This window comes from Pavona decussata, unplaced genomic scaffold, assembly GCF_977016875.1.
Source record: "Pavona decussata unplaced genomic scaffold, jaPavDecu1.1 SCAFFOLD_272, whole genome shotgun sequence".
NCBI classification, from domain to species: domain Eukaryota; kingdom Metazoa; phylum Cnidaria; class Anthozoa; order Scleractinia; family Agariciidae; genus Pavona; species Pavona decussata.
Window position 1 is genome coordinate 856,055 of NW_028145674.1, and position 15,101 is coordinate 871,155.

The window sequence follows — 15,101 nt, forward strand, 5'->3', positions numbered from 1 at the left end:
AGCCAGCCAGCCAGCCAGCCAGCCAACTAACTAACTAACTAACTAACTAACTAACTAACTAACTAACTAACTAACTAACTAACTAACTAACTAACTAACTAACTAACTAACTAACTAACTAACTAACTAACTAACTAACTAACTAACTAACTAACTAAGTAACTAACTAACTAACTAACTAACTAACTAACTAACTAACTAACTAACTAACTAACTAACTAACTAACTAACTAAGTAACTAACTAACTAACTAACTAACTAACTAACTAACTAACTAACTAACTAACTAACTAACTAACTAACTAAATTAATAATCACATTTATAAAGCTATTGCAATCGAATGTAAGGTTCACGCATACAAGTTACATTGCTAAAAAAGTTCTGGGGCAATAGGTGAAATCTAAATGTTTCCTGCCGTCCTTTTCGTGACCGGGAGGCTTCCAGTACAGTAAAGTAAATAATAATAATAAAAAAAAAAACCTCTATTACGGTAATTTTATGACTTAAGATCCACCACCGCTCCCCTTGGGGCCTCCAAAATTTCTATTCTTCTTTTTGTTCTTTTCGTTGACAAACAAGTGTGACAAGCGTGACAATGAGTGTGACAGTTATCACGCTACATCGTCAAATATTTCTCTTCCCATGAATCTTCGCTTTCAGGGAGCGCGTTTGACTTTCGCGTCCTGCTTTCGTTCAACTGCGAGAGTAGCTGGAGGGAGTTGTGAACTCGCTGTTTTGGTCAAAGACATTTATATAAAAAAGAAGACAACATTGAAAAGGAAATGTTTGAACAAAAGAAACGTTGACAAGTGATTAGCAGATGTAAGAGTCTGATAAACACCATTCGAATGGTCCTGCGTACCTTGGGAGCTTTCGTCCACTAAACCACGTACAAGATGGGAGCTTTGAATCGAGAAACCAGAGAAATAGGTATACTGTCTTATAATTGAGTCTCTAAACGAAGAGAACTATTTATTCAAACTTGCAGTTAATTGTTATGTTCCGTTTTTAGTTCAGAAGCTGCGTACACATCTTATGTGATGGAGAATTTGATGCCAGGATCATAGGATCAAATGATCAAGACATGGCGTCGAGCCGGCGAACTGTCTTCTTTCTCGGGAGTTTTTCTTCAAACTTTCCGCGCATTTAGGTAAAGTATTCTCACTCTGTTACGTTTTGTAAAGTTATATTTCCATTGCAATGTTGAAAGATCCGTTTTGTTCGTACCGAACAGAAACAAGGAATCTATTCATGAGCAGTAAACGACAGAGCAGTGACAAAGTACTTTTCATATATGGCACGCGCACGCTATGCTACACATAGAACGCCAGTTTTCTGCCAATTCATTGGAATCGCCCAAAATGAAACAATTAAGAACAAAAATGTGTCCTTGGACCCTCGCTGGTAAAATAACGCCTTTGAGTCGAGTTAAAACTACTCAAACACGGTGTTTGTCAGTGTGTATTAGCAGTCTGCCAATCTGAATTTTACTTCTCAGCCAGAAACGCAGAAAATCTGATTTTAGGCTCTAAAAATGGTGGGTTGACTTATACACAAGTTCGACTTATACACGGGTAAATATGGTATATGGTTGAGTGTTTAGCTAAAATTCCTTCATCAGTTGTCCAAATGCACCTATCAATGTCAATCCCGAGGGGGGGAGGTCGGGCAAGGGGTGGGGATTTTGACCTTTTCTGAAAAAATGAGTCAAATTCTCCACCCCAGGGACAACATGATTGATCAAAAGTATCAAAATCCCCCATCCTGGGGCAATAGAGGTGGTCAAATACTTTTCAGACCTTGCTGCACACAAAAGGAGTACGTGCAGAAATTAGATTACAATAGAGTCAACAAAAACACATACAGTACCGCTCGAAACTATGGGACCATTTGCCGCGAATTTGCCTCGGTTGCTTCGCGGTTCTGATCTGCGGTTTCACCTAGGCAAAACCTCGTCTAACCGCAATAAAAACCTTGGTTTCACCTAGGTTTTTTTCGGTTGACTGAAGCCGCGGTGAAAGGCAGGACGCGGTTGGGTTTGAATAGGCTATTGTTCGCTTTGTTTTCATGTTCTGCGAGGACAATAAGCGAACTGTTGGGTTTTAGGTGTGATAAATTTCACAGAAGCGCACTCGCTCTCAAGGGAAATAAGCAAAGCGCTCTGTGAGCGAACTCGTGAATTGAACTGGTAAATGTAATAATATTTCGGATTATGCCAAAAATTATTTGCTTAATGTGCAAAACAATTCATTAAACTTCACTCGCACAATTCCTTTCGATTCGCGAAGCAACGCAAACTGCAAAGGTCAGCAAAAGCTCGCATGCTAGTCGACGAAATAAGAGAGCGCTTCCAGGTCTTTTTGAAGGAATTACAATGGGACTAGTTGGGCGTAAGTGAAAAGGCACTACTGCTCCCATTGTGGCTGAATAACAAACTGCAAGCGTCCAGGTTTCCTACCAAGAATCGCCGTAAATTAACTTACCATAATTCTTATTCCGCGTTGTGTTGTTGCGGAATGAAACTTGATACACGTGAAGGAATTTGGTTGCCTAGCACGTGACTAAAATCTTCCCGGTGTTTTCATCATGGCACGGTCCTTTCTACGTCCAAACGACGGCTTCTCTCAACGTTTTAAAACATCGGAAGGGGCTTTTCACTTTTGCTAAAGTTGCTGATTTCGTTTTATCCAAAGTAAATATTAATAGAAATGTGTTAAGCGTTGCGGTAATTTTCCGCGTTTGTGTTTGCTCCAAGTGAATCGATCTTGTCGCTCACACTCGATACCGAATCAAATCTATTACGAAGTTTTAGTTTTTCAAATCCGGATTACATTGGCAATACATTTGGAGGGATTTTCACTTTGTTTTTCTCCGCGTCCGTACTGAAATCCAATTGCATATTTTGAATTCAGCGTCGCTATTTCAATTGAACTTTGTTGCGCACTTTACATCAGCAGGAAGGGTTATCAGGAGGTTTATCAAACGAATAGAATATCTTTCTTGACTGTGTGGCGTAAACAGCAAGAATTAAAGTGAAGCTATGTCTTTTGCTCTGTGATTATTGCCTGTAGCGTGACAAAAACTGAACATGTCCCAAATGTAGAAAAAAACTTTCGTCAGTGACTGCCAAACAAATTGTTATCGGTTGTTCGGTTTCCGATTCGGTGAGTCTTTACAAATTCTTTTGTTTGAGGGCTTCTTTAGGATGAAAGGTGAGATAACGTTTGACAATACCCTGACAATAGTAATTAGTCAATTCCCCGCGGCTTTCGGTTGCTTTCGTCTTTGCCGCGGTTGCGGTTTTCGTCCCACCGCGGTGAATTCGTGGCAATCACGTTCGGCGATGACGAGGTTTTACCGCGTGCAAATGGTCCCATAGTTTCAAGCGGTACTGTAACAGCAACAAGTGGTTTATTTCTTTTCTTTTTTGCGATCTTTCTGGGAATGAAAACTAACTCTTTAATCATCCCTTAGGTTTTAAGCTTAATATACTGCACAATTTGTGAAATTTCAAGTGTGATCATTTATGGTCATTTCTCGTGAAAGTATTTAAGGCTAGTCCGCTCTGCCAGAGATAAAACTAACTGTAGAAAGATTTATCTTAAAGCGGCTGTATTAAAATGCTTTAAAAAACGTTTTTATAATACCTAGCATTGTAGGGCTAACAATATTAAAGCTGAAGTTTTTGAAAGCTTGACAAATACATGTAATCTTACAAATCAATAATAATATGAACTGTTCATTGCACTGTTATTAAAAAATGATCAGTACTTCAAGATGGCGACATTGACCTCACAGTCAAATTCCCGTGGGTAGCCCGACCCCCCCCCCCTCAGGCTTGACATTGATAGGTGCATAATGCACCAGTCAATGTAAACCCCCGCACCCCCCTGGCCGGGACATAGCGGGGCATTTGACAATCGTTCACTGCTAAAGTTGCAAAATGCCCTGCACCCCAAGGTCAGGTTTTTCCTCTAATTGAAGCTAATGACCAGGCTCATATCCCCTGCTCTTGTTTTCAAAAAAGTGGAAGACACAGGCTAATGTAAATGGTTTAAATTTTATTTGTCAAGAAACACGCGTCACCGCATACAATGCTTTTCAAGTGCTCATTCTACTATTTGACTTTATTAGGTGTTTGTATAAATTTACATGTACAATTTCTTGGCGCCGCAGGTAGCAAAGCTAATTTAGGACGGCCAGGATGACAAAAAGAAAGAATGGCTTGAACTGCTAAGTAAGGAGGCAGACTGAGCTATAAGATCAAAGATACAAGAATAAGGAAATGTTTCTGGGAGGACTAAAATAAAGAACTTTTTTGAGCTTCTTGAAAGGCAACACAGGAGAAAAGACAAGGAAAACATGAAATAGGGTAGGAAGGAAAAGAATGAAAAAACGGTGATATACAACTATGTCAATTGTGATTTGACTTTTGTTACTAAAGATTCAAAATCATCATACAAGTCTTCAGATTCTAGGTTGTTAAATAGTACAATTTTGATTTTCTTTTTGAATAGGGATTTGGGTAATACCCGGAGCTTTGTTGGTAACTCATTCCACAGCTTCACACCGGCTCTAGAGAAAGATTATCTTTTTATCTCCAGTCCTTTGGTATAAAGTATGAGTAAAAACTCCGACAACTCTGACCTTAAAGATGGACGTCATATTCTGCCAGAGATATAATGTGATTAAGATAAAACGACTCTTACCTTCTTTTCATGGCGAAAAGCCCCCATCTTGCCGGATTAGCAATTCTTGACCCAGTCAAGAATTGACATTGACATTTCGGTGGAAAATACCCCGGTCCACTCCCCCGCTGTTCTTGGATGGCGTGCAAAAGAGGTCAAAGTTCCCAATACCTGCGGCCCTTTCGCTCGTCAAATAATGGAAAATTCACGGCAAATGCCCCGCTATGTCCCGGCCCGGGGGGGGGGGGGGGGGGGAAGGGGGGTGCAGGTGTTTACATTGACTGGTGCATAGCAATTACTGAACATTCTTGACTTTTTCATTGTATGATTACTGAGCCAGTTTTATGTCTTGCCCTCATACTGTATGTTTTTTTTTTTCAGTCGATCTATAAATATTTGTATCCTTGTGAAATAGGGGTGCCCATTCTTTAGTATTTTGTTTAGTCATGGTTTGATCTTTTTTACAGAGTCATTCAATGTACATGTGCTGTAAATTTTGAAGCCACCTGTGGAAAATAAAACAGCAATCGCTAACAAGTAAGTCTTCAGAAATGATCATTACATTTATTGTACTCTTCAAATACAGTGCAGGCCAGAATTAAGCGAACCAAAACATACGCGTAAAACGCGTCTGCTGCGGACGCGTATACGCGTCTAAAAATCTGCAGATGCGCGTCTAGTCAGACGCATTAGTATGTATGAGCTAGCTCATTGTTTTCGCATTGTTGATCTTTCATTGTTCTTTTGAATTGCCTGGGAAAAGCCTTTCAGAAGGGTTTGACAAAGTATGACTACACTTGTCGACTTTCTTGTAGAACCAGCTCAGCGCAAGAACAACTTCATGTTGTTGAGCGCATGGAAGAACTTAAAAAAAAAATTGCTGCAAGGCTTACTGTATTTTGCGAAACGAAACGAAATGATGTATAAAATCTGTAGAATTGAAGATATCAAGACTACAACTGTCAGACTTCTGTGTGTGACAAGCTAAAAGAGGAATAAAACGCCGGGAATGCAGTGTTTCTAAATTTAAAGATCTGTGCTTTGCGAAACGAGCCCTCCGTACTTAGACCGTGAAAGGATTTAACTTGTTTGTTTATATTTCTAAAGGCTATTCTTATTTATTCCTTGCCGTAATGATGATTCGGGTAGTTCGAGAATAATACAGTATTTGTGGGTAAATCGTATAACGTAAACAAATAAATTAAGACCCGGAATAAAATCAGTCAATCCACCAAATGATTTTCAACAGACTTCGCTCCTCTCGCGCGCTTCGGTTCAGATTTGCTGACTTACCGTGAACTTCTCATTCTACCTCAAGCATTTACTATCTCCGGCCGCAAAATGTAATCGTTCAGTTGACTTTAAAGATCCAAGGCAACTCCATTGGTTAAAGGCTTAGGGTAAAATAGGAAACTTCAATTTTGTAAAATTTCATTCGGGTCTAGTGTGAGCGATAAGATCGATTCCCTGGAACAAACCTAAACGTAAAACACTGAGAGTCGACTGAGTACCGCAACGCTTGATGCATTCCCATATTTACGTTCACTTGGATAAAGCCACAATAGCAACTTTTGCAAGATTGAAAGCTTCTTCTAATGTTGTAAAACACTGACAGAAGCCGTTGTTTCGACGTAGAAAGAACTTGCCACGCTGATAACATCGGGAAGATTTCAGTCACGTGCTAGGCAACCAAATTCCTGCACATGTATCAAGTTTCATTCGACAACAACACGATGTACAGAGGTTCTTGTAAGGAAAACTGGATGCTTTTTTTATTGAATCAACACGGGAGCCACAGTGCCTTTCCAATTATAGCCAACTTGTGCCATTTTCACCCCTTCGAAGAAACCTCGAAACGCTCTCTTTCGAGTCACAATGTGCGTGTAATTTTTAAAATATCTAAAGGCATAACTCGAAACACTCACCTATCATTCACGAGTTCGCGCACAGAGCGCTTTGATTTCGAACAAGTAGTATTCGACTAATTAGCTTAGATTTATATTTTCCATAACATAAGGTGAATATTCAATATCGGCTGGGAGTTGTTTTTAAAGCCGCCAGTATTTACGAAGCGGATAAGATTCGAAATATCATAGCTGTCGCTCGCTGATTTCATAAAATGCTTATTTTGTGTTTGTTGTTAACCCGTTGAAGTCTTTTGTTTTGTTTGACAATACCACACAAAGAGAACTTACGGCGATGAATAACAATGGCAAAAACGAACACATTTAGACGCGTCTAAAAATACGCGGATACCGGTTTTTGCTGCGTATAAAACGTGTCTGCGTAGTTCGCTTAATTCTGGCCTGCACTGTAAGAACACTCAGTTTTAAGTTTGAAATACATTTTGCAGATGACCTACATCCATCTTCAGTTTTGAATGCAAATAGAACCACTAGGCTGTATGATATAAATATATGTATTGAAAACAGTATTAAAACATCATCAACAACAGAATTACAGTACTTTCAATATTACTTTACTTAATCATGACATTTTAATTTTGATTATTGCTTTGTAAATTCTATGACTATGATATGGGACTAATACAGATGATGTCTGTATGTATTGTGGTGAATCTGATTCGATAAATACCTTCATAAGTTGCATGAGAACAAGAATCTTTGTAGACCAAGTCGTTGACAACATGTAGTGTAACACAAGAAATGGTACTTTTTTCAATCTGAATACAAAAGGAAGGCTTGTGAGGAAATTAAACTACACTCTTCTTTTCATTAAAAATTACTCGTATACATGTACACCGTATTGCGAAAATGATGGATGCATGGGAGAAAGCTGGCATTAGACATCAAAACGAGGCGTTTTAGGATATTAAGCAAAAAATAATTTTCCTGTGATTATAAGCTCACGGAGAGAATGTTCAACTGATAAGCTCTTTAATAGCAAGTTTTTTCACATTGCTGGTTTTATTCTGAACTAGAGAGCTCCAGTGTTTCTTGGACGTCCCATTTGCGTGTGTGTGTGGGTGAGATTGTGAAACAATCCTTTTTGCTCTGTGGTAGCTGGCAAGGAGTAGTGCAAACAAACTACTTTGTTCATAAATTTCCAAAGAAGAACATTAATTTTTACATTCAATACATTTTTAATAAGATTAAACTTAGAAATACAATTAACTATAAAAATGAGCAAAAAAACGGAACAACGTTTCGGTGTCATCCTGGCACCATTATCAAGTAACGAATGCAACAGAAAAGATAATGTATTTACATTTTTACATTTAATATTCATTATAATGATAAACTAAAAAAAACTGATTTTATTTGCAAACGAATGTCATGAAATAGTTAATTGTTGCTTGGAATCTAGCCAACATTAGTATTTCATCTCTGATAACTATATTATTACATTGTACGGCTAAAATTCAGTGCAGGGAAAAGGCTGACAACACTACTTATTGCTGAATCTTTTTTTACTGTACTTTGGTCTTATTCAGTGTTCATTATGAGTTGTTTTGAGTTGCTCGGCAAGCTTCAACATTGTGGCCCCTCATTAGCTGCCCACTTTTGTGGCATTTTCCTGGTCGCCTGGATCTCTTTTCTGTTGCTGATACTGAATTTGGTTGGGCTTGCAAGGCATCATGCTCTTCAGGTACAAGAAATCAAACAAAATCAAACTTAATTACCTTGAAATAGATTCATTTGGGTTGATTTTTTGTAAATGTGTTGTTTCAGATCATCTAATGTTACTCAAGTGAATTTCTTATCTTTATTTTTATCATTTTTGTGTACATATGTTGGAAGATTGTTGCATGAAGAAGAGCAATCCATTACAGAGCAAGACATGATCTGAAATGGACAGTTAACATTAGTATATACATACAGTTGTATCAAACCTACATGTAAATGTGTCTGTTACTTATAGGACAACACCAACTAATTCATTACCCAACACAAAACAAGTACATAGAATGATTTTTAATGGAGTGTCAAATGTAATCAGGAATAGGTTTGTTTTTGCTTAAACTGTGCATTGATTGATTAAAAAAACATTGCTACTCACTTTACCAATCAGATGCAAAGCCAAACAGTACTTAGTCACACAAGTTTGCTACTTTTGGCACCACTTACAGGGTGTATGTGTATTTGCTAAGCAAGCTCTTGATGGTTGGTTGTGTTGCTAACATAGATTCTGATTGGCTGTTGTATTGCTTTGATTTGGTTTTATAACACTCGATTGAAAACTGCTTTATTTTTCTGGCTCAAAGCCACATTACAAAGCTTTTCTTTGATAGAAACAATGACTGAGTAGAATCTTTCTATGACTACATGAACACCACTGGAATAAGAGGGATGCAGATCTGAAAATAGGTTTGCCTGCATGGTGGAGTTTTGTCACCTTTTTTTTTTCCTCTGCATTTACTGAGCCTCAGATTTATTAATACGGTCTGAGAACTGCAAGTTTGAGTGGCTGTGGTACTTTGGCACTGTACTTTTCAAACATGTGCTTCAGCTGCCCTTACACAGGTTGAAAAGATCTCTTTTTATTTCTTCAACATAACCTAGAACCAAGAAATAAAGCTTACTTAATTACAGTTCAAAGGTTTTGTAAAGTTGTTTTGCACAGATGACTACAAATTATGCTACATCTCCACTCTTAACAAGCTCTCTTGGTTCACTGCAATCCAGCTGCATACAACTTTGAGAAAATGAGTATTTTACTTGAAATATTTTTCACGTTACTCACCATAAGTTGATGGAACAACAATCTCCCTTACAACTTCCACCCCAAGTTTAATGTCACTTTGAAATAGTCCTCTCCTTTGGTAGATTTTTGTGTTTGTCAGACAACATTCCCATTAAAGTGAAGGGAGGCCAAAGTTAAAATACGGGTAGATATGTATATATCAGAAAGTTATTGCACTTGATGACAAGGCACCATGACTAAGTCTATGGTGTGGAGATCAGTATGTAAATGGAGGCTATGAGTTCACATCACAACCAAGGCAACAAACATGTTCATGATAACAGTGTTCTTACCAGGCTGTGGCCTTGCGGGATTCCGCATAAAAATTTGAAATGGCACATTTAAAGCCAAGTAAATGAGCCCTTGATTGCTCACAAGTTCAGATCAGATGCTACAAGCACAATAGACTTATAGAAATTAGTGAGCAATTTTTGATTGAGAATCAAGTCCTCCAGTTTTTTCTGCTTGGAAGTAAGTACTATTTTAAAGCCTTCAACCAGTTTAATCTCCGTTGGTTCCATGTGTCAAAACCTAGCTGTTTCAGTATGATTTCGGTTGCCATCTTGGATCATAACTGACCATGTGGATTGTGGGTTCAAGTTGTTCGTTCCTCTTGGTTTTTTTTTCTGGTTTTGAAAACAACATGGACATTGAAAGGTAGAGTCTTACTTTAGTCGTAAAGTACCTAGGCTCAAAGAAATAGGAGATTACGAACAAAATTCTGATGGAGATGACGAGGGAGTGAACAATAGAGCAAGCCAAGATCAAGCAGTTGTCTCACTGAAGAAGGACTGCATTCTCCAGAATGCATGGCTGTCAAAAAAAAAGCCAGAGGATTTTTTCCAAGCCAGTCACGGATCGCAATTAATTTTGACCATATGAACCCTTTGACTCCTGTCGTGTTTCCATAGTTTTCGCATAAATTAACTTTTTCCTAGAGCAGTTTAACTTAATAAAATGCGCAGTAGATAAATAAATATTGTTGGCTTCCAAAATTAACTGCATATTAAACTGGAATGATTAAACAAATGTTTTCTGACGTAAAATAATATGGTTACCTATTGATCATTTACTGAAAAACGCTCTTGAACGCAAACATTGCTAAAATTCTCGGCATGTTGATGAAGACCTTTGGCATATCAAATTTCAACCCGCTTATACAAATTGTCCTTGATTACGCATCTGTTCCTTCTCAAACGCATACATGAATTGGGAAAGACACAAAAATCAACAAAAAGCTTTTCCAACATTAGAGGCAAAAAACTTTCAGTTTTTTTGCGTGCATGCAAAGACGCATGTGAAATTTGAAGACACTCCGTGTTTGTTCGAAGCAATCACTCGCAGTAAATTCTGGCACGTTTGCAATGAAAATTACAGAAGTTACAGAATTCTGGTTCAAATCATCACTTAAAATATTTGTAAAAAGCAAATCAACATCGGAAAACATCACTTACCGTGTTGTTGCCATTGTCCTGATCTTGTAAAGTCCGTTTGAAGCCCGCGGTTTGGTTTTAATTTTTGAGCCCTATTTCGGTAGCGGCGTGGAAATTGAAGAATCACAACGCGAAAGGGCTTTTCACTGTTTTTTAAGGCCTCCAAGTTCTCTTTTTTGGCGTTAGATTATTGTTCACGGTTATTCCTTTCCTTTGTGAGCTTTAAAAAGATGTACTTGCTTTAAAAGATGAAAAAATCAGGTCTTGAAACTTCAGGACCGATTCACGCGCGGCACCATTTTGTAATTTCGCTCAGCTCCATGCGGTAGGTTCAGAAGGATCCTTTCCCCTACCCCCTAAAAGTCGTTAAAATATGCGCAAAAGACAGATTCTGATTGGTTTATCATTCTTCTAGCTATTGTGACCTTTTCAGGATGAAAAAAACTCCAGGAGGCTAGGGAGAAGGTATCGAGTTTCACACGCGGAGCATGCGCAAGGGACGGCCGGTTTTGGCCGGTGTAAGTTCCTACAGGGCCCCTATTTTTCAGGCAGGAGGGCTCTTGGACCCCCAAGGCAAAATCCTGGTAAGAACACTGTGATAATGTTTTTTAAATGGTAAGGTTGTGCTAGCTGTACTGAACACCTTGACCTTTTACATGTCCAAACCCTTTCACCCTTTTATTTCAAAATTTGACCAAACACTTGGCATAGTATTGCAAATACACTCAACATTAAATTGTACACTATAAGAGAAACTAGGATCAACATGCATTATTTAATTGCATTTCTGTCCATAACCAGTACCTGCAAAATGTCCCTAACCAGGAGAAGCACGCCATCTTTGGGTGCCAATGATTGAGGGTTGAGTGGAACCCCTCCAGACAGCTTGTTTTAGCATCTGGAGAAAATTTCTTAATATCATTTACAAGTCTTGTACTTGTCAGAAGCTTGTGCAGTTTGTTGTAGGCACTTGTTCCTAATATTGATTGATTGACACCTTTATTTTAAAGCAAAAAAAATAAATAGGTAAGACTTCAGGGTAGTCCCTTTATGGAGCTTACAAAGCATCTCTGCTATCAATAGGAGCCTTGAGGTCATTACCTGACATAACAAAACAAATGATTAACTATTAGAAGAATGACTGTTACTAGCTACCCAGGGTCATCAAGCAGTTAATCTTGCATTTGCAAGATTAACATGGCAACATGGCAGTCTCCTGTATTTTGTTGAATATGTCAAATGCTGCGTATGAGTCTGTTCCCTCAAAAACTTGTTGGTTTATTTGTTTTAGTATAGCTATTGTGCCCAACATTTTCAACAAAGGAAGTGCCAAACCAGATAAAAACCAACATTCTATGGCTTGCTAATTTGTTATTCAGTTGAAGTAAAATAAATGTCTTTCGTGTTACCAATATTCCACATTTTTATCAATGATGTTGTACCACATACCTGAAGAAGTTCAAAATGCACCACTTTGAGAATGGCGTTACAGAACATGAATTAGACACCATACTTGGCATTGTGGCTCATTGAATCAAATCAGCCATCTCCACTCCACACCACATCCTTTAGTTCGTTCAATTTTGAAATCAGTGTGGCTTGATAACGTTCCCAATAATTCAATACAGCTGGAAATAAAAAATTCTTCTGATGGTAAAAAAATAATGTCCTTGCATTAAAAGCAGAAAGCCCCATGTGCTTAAATACCAACAAGATTTTGCTGATCAAAGCAGCAGCCAAAAGGACACTGAAGCTTAGCAGGATATTGTCAGCTGGATACCCCCCATTAAACATGGGCTGTGATCTTTATGTGTAGGAGTCATCACAGTGCAAACAGTGTTGATTTACAATAACCATGGTGCCCCTCTGTTTCATGGTTACCTTGGGCTGGTCCCCCTTGCGCTTGAAGCAGAACAATGATAATATGGCCAGGAGCTTTGTGAAGAACACAATAAATTTGGGCTCATAAAAGCATGATGTACCTGGTCGAACCCTGAAATATAATTGTACAGCAATACATATAGGTGGATCCTGTAGAGATTTGGAGTCTAAACCTTGGCATGTGATAAGTATAAAAGTGAAAAGCACCAAACGACTTACTTGTACAACTTCTGGGAGGAATAAAAACCAAAATAAAGAAAAAGAAAAGAAATATTAAAGCCTATTTGCAATTTATTTAGATAAAAAAACAAACAAACTATTTTCAAGCACAACAACAATAATAATGGTAATAATAATAATAATAATAATAATAATAGTAATAATGTTTCAGTCTTAATCAGTTACTATACTGACATGTCTTTATTAAATGTTGTTAATTTTTGTTCCCACCAGAAGTTGTCCATCCTTGGGTCTTTATAACGTTAATTAAAACATATAAGTGAAAATAGATTAAGAGAAAGGTTCAAGAATCTGTTGTTATATACATGTAGTGTAAGCTGATTTTTCCACCAAATGACCTAACAAAGGCAAATATATACATGTATAATGTAATATCTATGGCTTTACCTCACTGTGCTACTTCAATCAATGCCATCAAGCTCTTCTTCACTTTGGGAATTGTAGTCGTCAGTAGATGGAGCATCCACTTGATCTTCCACATCCTCAGGATCCTCTTCTACTTTGAGGGCAAACTGCCCCTCGTCAATATCAGTGTGAGGCTCTGTCTATAAATCCTAATGTTTACAGGGAAAAACGTTGTATTCAAATAGATCTATACTTTTGAAATAAACACCTGTAAATGACTTTATTTCAGCAGAAAATGAAATAATCTCCAAACAACACTGAATTCAGTGAAAAAAAAAAAAGAATTACCTGAACATTTTGCAACAACTTCCTTTTTATTTCTCCAGTGTTGCAAACCTCCTTTGAGTCTGTTAAGCTTCTTTAACCCTTTAATCTCTAAGAGTGCCATTTGGCACATAATGCCACAACTCTGTCAATATGTGACAGCTTTCTATGAATTTTTCACACCAAGATTTTCTTGTGAAGATCTACTCATTAAAAGGATAAAAACTTAACTCCCTCTCATATGTGATATGGTTGACCACCCCCATAACTTTTGAACTTTTTTTCCCTAGAAGTTGTGGGTCTTAAGACATCTCTAACATTAATGAACATGTTGAGACCTGCAAAATAAGCGATCGTTAAGGGGTATACCTAATATACACAAGGATTGGGACGTTTTTGAAGTTTTAAATTTTTACGTTTTAAGGCCATTTATCTCAAGGCCATAACTTTTCTTGTTCATAATTATATCAGTTATGAAATACACTCATGAGTAGCTTTAAAATGGTATATCATGCATAGACATTGAGTTTGTAGTCTTGGATCTGGAGAAAATGTCGTTTTGCCTTAGGGGTTAAAGGGTTAAGAGTGTGCGCCTTTTTTGGAATGCTTTACACAAGTTTTGCACTTGACAGTTTAAGCTGGTGTTGCAATTTCTGGAGTAGGAGCGACTGTAAGATCGGGTGTTGTGACTGAAATCATCATTCCCCCGAAGAGCAGGGGATGTCCCCATAGAGCAAAAAGTGCTAGAGCCAAAGGAAAGGGGTGTGGTGAATGTTACATCATCTGCAGAAGTACCTGGACCAGCAGGTGAACTTTCTGCCAAACTGACACTGATGTTGGATGTGGCACTGGACTTTGTTTTCTTACTGGGAGGCTAAACCTTCAAACAGGGCCTGTCTCATGACCTAAGAAACCAAAGGAATGAGTAATGAACTTGCACCATAAGCAAATACAGTGTGAAGAACCCCTACTTTAAAAAAAAGCAAATTCTTCTAAAATTTTCGAAACCGAGATGACCACCCACTCCAATGCCCCAAAAAACTTTGACTATGTGTTTGCATTGTTGTTTATAGCTTAACGGAGTAATGATAATTGCCTGGTGTCACCATGCTAAATACTGTTTATTTCATACGCACCCAACTGTCCAAAACATAATTTGTTAATCTACAACGAGAAATCCAAAAGTACACAAATGCAATAATTTATTGATTTTCCCTCCTACCATATCTCCCTCCTTAAGTCTCGACATCCTCATCAAGCAAAAATAAGTAACACTAGAAGGGATTGCCATATGTTGGAATCCTAGCTCATATGCCCATGTTTTTTTTTTTGAAATGGTGCAAACACGACCATAGTGAAATGTTAAATAAAAATTACAAGGTTAGTGTCCTTACGTTGTGTGGAAATGGTGCGAATGCGACGATAGTGCAATATGAAATAAAGATTACAAGTTTAGTGTCCTTACTTCCTGACCCCTTAACCAAA

The 15,101-nt window shown here is 37.9% G+C and overlaps 1 long non-coding RNA gene and 1 pseudogene across 1 annotated transcript; one reads left to right on the top strand and one right to left on the bottom strand.

The window, feature by feature from the left end:
* The first annotated feature begins 674 nt into the window (after positions 1–674).
* On the top strand, positions 675–5,250 carry LOC146455597 (uncharacterized). Its single transcript, XR_014858980.1, has 3 exons — positions 675–931; positions 1,014–1,151; positions 5,157–5,250. It is a non-coding gene; the product is annotated as an uncharacterized LOC146455597 (long non-coding RNA).
* A 3,791-nt stretch (positions 5,251–9,041) lies between these two features.
* Positions 9,042–14,865, bottom strand: LOC146455598 (uncharacterized; annotated as a pseudogene).
* Positions 14,866–15,101: the final 236 nt, after the last annotated feature.